Genomic DNA, 6,679 nt, shown 5'->3' with positions numbered 1-6,679 from the left:
CACTCAAAAATAAAGAACCAACCTGGGCTACGCAATTAGCCCTAACAGACCGTTCTCGGAATCCAAACCTCGGTCCCATGAGGAATAAGGCCCCCTGCCCTTTATATAATGCTCAAAAGCGAGTTTCATTGATTGGCTTCTTGAAAAGAAGCCGCCAAAGCCTTATTAGGAGAATATTCAACCCCTTATAAGACATGGATGAAGCTGCGGAGGAGCAACAATCTCCACCACATCATCCTCGGGGATGATATCGGGACCTTCTCCGAACCTCGGAGAAACTATTTCAACTTCAACAGAACTTCTTGACCTCGGCAGAGCTTTTGAAGTCTTTGTCCTTCTCCGCCACCAGCCATATCTTATTTTTTTGGAAGATGAATTTTTCAAAGAGAGAATTTTTTAGAAAGGGAAAGAAGAAATTTTGGGATTGGAATGTGGAAGCAATCACGGCAAAGGGAGAATATTTATAACCGCAAATCCTAAACGGCTAGAAAAGCAAGTGGTAGAGACTAATCATGACTCTCCTAGGGTTTTGTGAACCTACCATATTAATGGCAAATAGTCACATTACTAGAAGCCAAATCAAACACTAATTCTAATCCGATAAGAAGTCTCTACACAAATCACTTTTGGCCCAAATTTTTATCTCCTTATTCCTGGCCGACCCAATAATGGAATAAGCATATAAGGGGCAATTGTTGGGCCCAAAATTATTCTCCGCCCGACTGACGAAGGCCAGGCGACATCCAAAGACAAGTTCCAAGCAAAAGGCATATGAAACCAGGCATTTATTCAAACACGGATAGGCACCAAGTAGGAGTTGATGAAAGACACGCGAAGGATAACCAGCAGCCTGAAAAGGAAAAGCACCAGGCCACCGCAGAAAGCGAAAACAGCAAAGTTGATATATGTTCCCTACAAAAAAGGAAGACCAATTCCAGAAAGCTATGATATAGGAAGCAGTCAAAGCAACGGCTAATCAAAAGGCAACCACCTCCGGGTAAATAGGGCACATTCCCTATTTACCAGGAAACCCTAAACGGCATAAGAAGGAAGGAGAGATCAGCTATAAATAGAAAAGAAGAGAAGATCAGAAGGATCATCAGATATACCCTTACTTTTACTTATATTTTTATATTCTTAAGCAATCTATTCTTCATCACGCCCTTTGATATAACAATACTCTATCGGGCTATCCAAAACCATAGTAACAATCACTCCGGCTTGGTGCCCGTGGTTTTTTCCCTTATTCCCAGGGTTTTTCCACGTATAAAAATCTTCGTGTCATTATTTATTAGTTCATTTTGCACTTAACTATACCAATCAGGCGAGTTGTTTGAGTTAGATCACCCTACATATAAATCCCTGGCAGGACAATCTAGATCAGTAAAAACCCTGCCAAAACAACCAACATTATTTGATTCTAAATTCAGAGCAATACCTATTGTCCTCTCTTCAAATTCTACTAATTCACCTGCCATTACTTCATCAAGACCGTGAATACGAGCAATGCCGTCACCCACTTGAAGTACGGTACCGGTATTTACAACTTTTACTTCTCGATTATATTTTTCAATACGTTCACGGATAATATTGCTAATTTCGTCGGCGTCTCATGGAAAGTCTCTTTGGTAGGGAAGAGGACGATCCGTAGGATACGTTGGTTGCAGTTCCTTCGGGTCAGGGGTGGGCCGGCCATAGGTTCGAATCCTGCCACCTTTCTTGTGGATCATCCTGTGGTTACCGGATGATGGGATTAACAAAGTAGAAATTTAAAAATGAGCACGAAATGTCAATATATGAATTGTTTGATTATTCGTTATTTCCGGGTCTTTTCATTGCATTCACTTACAACAAGAAACAACCACCAGCGTTTGGTGCAAAGACCGCATTTTGGTGTATTCTTTTTCTTTCTTTGGTCTTTTGTTCTGTCATATTTCTAATAACTTATCCAATTACAACGTATTAACCGCTAATGCACCTTTCTTTTATCAAATCTCAGGGACATGGTCTAATCATGAAGGTAGTATTTATTATGGTGTCGGATCCCAAGTTTTTATGGATTCCTTCTTTGTTACCGGGGTCGATCCCAAAGCCATAATGTCTCAAAACGAGGAGGCCATAGAGAAAGTCTTCTTTTTTCCTTTGTCTTAAACTTCGTGAAGAACTCCATTCTATCTCTTCCTCGTTACGAACAAAAAAGTAGAGTTCTTCACGAACCCCAGGTGTACACTCTCTTCGTTCTACGAACTCTTGTTGATTCTGAACTTTGTTCGCGAAGGAAGCAGACTTTTGACGGGCCAGCTCTTTTTTACGTGCCGCTTTACCCTGAAAGGAAAATGAGCTTTGCTCTTCTGGCCGCGAGGCGCTCTCGTGGTTCGCGAGAAGGAAAAAGGACTCATCCTTTGTTGTATCTGGGACGAGATGATAAAGAGAGAGCTTCGTCTATCGATGAACAGCGGATTGACGGAGCTCTTGGCATTGCTTTGTTTTTCTTTCCTTTTTTATCAGCGAGTTCCGATCCTTTTGTTCGAAATTTTTTTGTTCGTACCGAACCACTTGCATAATCAAATCATGTTCCACAAGATCCTATATCAGCAATACACCCCCTTGTATTTATGTTGGAGACGTCGCCAGTGCTATGGGCTTTGGCTTATGTAGATCAAAAATGATGAATGGGATTGTGGCACTCTACTCGCCGCCAATGCGGAAGGATGCCGCCGAAAAGAATGGAACGCTACTTTGATCTGTTGGATGCGTCGGATCCCGTATAACAAGCGAGCTCTTTACCCTTAAATTCAAACATGTGGGCACCAAATGCTATCCTGCTTTATTGTTGCGTAGCAAAAGAAGCCTGCTCATGCTGCTTCGGCGGCACTTTTTCGCCTTCTCTTGGCTCTGGACAAGAGCGCTAGTGGACGGGGGGGGGGGGGGGGGGGGCTGTTACGGTTCAAGGCGAAGCCTTTCTTTCATATTCGTAATGGAAAGAAAGAGACCACTACTTTTCCTCTTTGTTGGACCGCCGGCGCGAACACAGTGGTCCCTAACCAGGACCAGGAAGCTCTTAGAATTTGGATCTTGATATGTCGGTGCTTTTTAACCGTAGGCATCTTGCCAGGAAGTTGGTGGGCTCATCATGAATTAGGTCGGGGTGGCTGGTGGTTTCGGGATCCCGTAGAAAATGCTTCTTTTATGCCTCGGGTATTAGCCACAGCTCGTATTTATTCAGTCATTTTACCCCTTCTTCATTCTTGGACTTTGTTTCTTAATATTGTGACTTTTCTATGCTGTGTCTTAGGGACCTTTTCAATACGGTCCGGATTGCTAGCTCCCGTTCATAGTTTTGCTACAGATGATACACGAGGAATCTTTTTATGGCGGTTTTTCCTTCTAATGACCGACAAATCTATGTTTCTTTTCTCTCAGATGAAGCAACAGGCATCGGTCCGTAGAACCTATAAAAAAGAGATGGTTGTAGCGCGAAGTACTGTTGTGCACTTACGTCACTTGGCTCGCGCGCAACCTCGCCCCCTTATGTTATGGAAGAATTGAGCTTATTCTTTGGGCCGCTTATTCGAGCCAACCTTTTCTAAGTAAGTCGCGATTTCGTCCCACAACTAGAAGAAGTTCGGGATCACCGTGGCGTGATTTGAATGTAGAGTAGTCCGCTCTCTACACCTTTCTTTGATCGAGATTATTTAGAACTTCGGAAGATGGTCAAGGTAGCTTACTTCCAAGCCACTGCACTAGATGTGCATGTAGTCTACGTAGCTTTCTTTCGATCCTAGCTAGAATTTTGCTGTTATATATTATATATAATTTTCGAATGAATGGAGAATTACGTCGCCCTTTGATCTACAGAATAAGGCCTACGAGCTCTTTGTTTTATGTAAGATAAATCTCCACACCAAGGAACCGAATCACACTGTATCGAAGCCCTCCCTTTCCTTCCAATTCCTTTTTCGCTCGTTATCATGCCTTTCGATCGAAATCGGAACAGGCCCACGAGACTCAATGCGCAAACCCCGGCCCGCACCGTCGTATCATTGCGTTTTCCGGGATTTTTTCTTGTGATCCAATTTCCCTTCTAAATTCAAATTAAAATTTGAAAAAAAGACCCAAACCCCGTGTTTTAGGCTTGTTTTTGAGTAGAAGAAAGATTGGAAAGAAGAACGAATTAGATAACAAGTCCAAAGAACATCGCCTCTTTTCCAGATCGGCGATAGGATAGGCAGATAATCGGGGAACAACCTAATTACAAAAGAGAGACAGATGAGCCCAGCCAAAGTGGATAGAGTGACCAAGCCAAGTTAGTAGTTCCCGGTCAAACCCCCTTTAAACCCCTCGTAACACATGACCAAAGGTCGGCCATTTCGTGGATGGGAAGTGGATCTGATTGGTAAGCCACCATCAAGCAAGCAACATACGTTCATACTTGTTGCAACGGATTCGTTTCACGAGTGAGCTGAAGCTACGTACCGAAGAACGAGTGAACGAGCTCCCGTTGCTTGAGGTTTCCTATCCTTTCCTGGTCCTGAGTCAAAGTATGTACTCAGCTATATTATTCTGACGAACCAGTCCATCCTCTCCCTTATCTTATGGTCGAGCATAATGAAGAAAGTCTCCCTATAAAAAGAGTATCCGCGTAAGACCTCATACGAACTATCTCATTCACTCTCAAAAGAAGTCTTCGTATGAAGATGAAGAAGAAGGCTAGCTATACAGGGGAATCTCTCTATATATGAAAATCAATGTACATCGACCCTTTCCTTACCTTGACGGTCTACCTTTCTTAAGGCCCTCAAACTCCTTTTTTTTTAAAGAGCATATGAAAGCCGGGGACTCCCGGTTGATCTTCTTCCGACTTTTCCTTTGAAGTCTAGTTCTGTTCTTTCTCAAGAACTCACTCCAGCATCTGAAAAATCTAACTGACCAGTCTTCGCTACTTCATGCCGCAACTTGGAAGTCTAGCTACCTATCCGTCTCCATCTCTGGCAATAGCTCTATCCACTCTGTCCAAGCAGTCGAGTTTTGCTTCTTTCCCATGCTTCTTAAAAGTCAGTCGATCTTGATTTGCTCTCCTCTCCCTTCTTGTCTTGTTACTTATATGCGAGGTCTGAACTCTATGATTCGATTCTTTATTCTATTCTAGAATTTAGCTTTATCAAATAACTGAGGATTCGAACTGAATAAGAGAGAGAGAAAGACTTTCCGCGTAAGAGCTCTTCAAACCTTGTCCTATCGAAGCCGCGCTGATACTCCCTCTAGTGTAAATTGTAAATGGTTTTTAAAGAAGAATCATATATGAGAGAGAGAAAAAAGATTTGGCAAAAAGGATAGCCAAGAAAGATGCCTGCTTTGGCACGGGGATCCTCTGTTTTCTTTATGCCCAGTGGGCTTGTGATTGTGGGAAAAGCAAAGGCAGCCACAGGGGGATAAGAATAAGTGGGCTTAGTATAAAACTTCTGGAGAAGACTTTTTCAGAGAGCATGGGTTAGGCATTTTTTTATTCAATAGGAAGTTGTGAGAATGCATTTTGCCCCAAAAAATAAAGGGATAAAGGTGCGAAGCGGATTGCTTCATTTTTTTTCATGAATGAATATATATAGTTAATAAAAAAAGATGATACAGAGTCCACAAGGACAGCTTTCTTTATATTAGATGCCGGCCTTATAGAAGATGCGACTAGCGCATTGTACTGGCCGTAGAGGACTCAATCGTCGATTGAGAGGAGCCCCTCGCCTCACTCGGAAACTCTTATCACGACCTCTCTCATGTATAAGGGGAAGGCTCACCGAGATGATAAAAAGCTGCCCAGAGACAGGGGTGGGGATGAGGCTCGTATCCCGTAACTTGTCAGTTGAGTGAGTTTCACTTAAATTCCACATTAACTTGTCTCTTTTATTTGTCCCGTAAACAAGTAAACCTTTCCTCTTTGCTTTGGTTCCCAATGTGAATTTGATCATGCCACTAGGCATTATTTCTATCAAGCCACTTACATTTTCTATGTGGTAAGGAAAGAACTCTTGCGGGTGCGCATCCTCTCCGAGGGATTGCTCCTCTTCTTCATCACCTGGTGGTTGGTCGGTTTCTTTGGGAAGCTGTCTGGTCCATTCCTCAAACGAACATAGTTGTAAGGATTGAAGCAAATTGGACTCTACCTTGCCTTTACATTTACTGATGTAAAGTAGGAAGGCCCACTTAGAGGTTTCCGAACGGTCACGCTTTACCGCTTTACTTACTTTAGGCTCTTCTCGATTCAATAGCTGATGGGTCGTTGGCTCCACCTGTTATTACAAAGTGTAAAGCTGTTGGCGCGTAAAAACTACTAGTAGTAAGCCATACCCTTCGGTATCTTCGGGGTAAGCCTGCTACGCAGCCGACTTATCGCCATACTCCCCGCTTCGCATCCCGCGTTATTAGGAAGTACCACTGCGCCTTATGCTTCGCATCCTTATCCTCATCACTATCGTGCGAGGGCTACTTCAGACGGCAATGCGCATCCAAGATGTTCCCGGTGAACAAGAAGTCAAGCCGAGATCGAGCCATTACTTCAAGTAAACACCGAAGTCAAGCAGCTAGAGCACCATCAACGCAACAGGGGGGACGGGGCTTAGCTCGGGGGACCACTTCTCATCCCCAAAATGAGACGGAGCTTAACCCGAAGGAAGCATTGCCCACT

The 6,679-nt window shown here is 43.4% G+C and overlaps 1 pseudogene; it reads right to left on the bottom strand.

Moving 5' to 3' along the window:
* Positions 1–2,395: 2,395 nt before the first annotated feature.
* LOC141627930 (uncharacterized) lies at positions 2,396–2,970 on the bottom strand (annotated as a pseudogene).
* Positions 2,971–6,679: the final 3,709 nt, after the last annotated feature.

The sequence above is a fragment of the Silene latifolia genome, chromosome Y, assembly GCF_048544455.1.
Source record: "Silene latifolia isolate original U9 population chromosome Y, ASM4854445v1, whole genome shotgun sequence".
Lineage (NCBI taxonomy): Eukaryota > Viridiplantae > Streptophyta > Magnoliopsida > Caryophyllales > Caryophyllaceae > Silene > Silene latifolia.
This window is presented reverse-complemented; position numbering and strand designations above follow the sequence as displayed.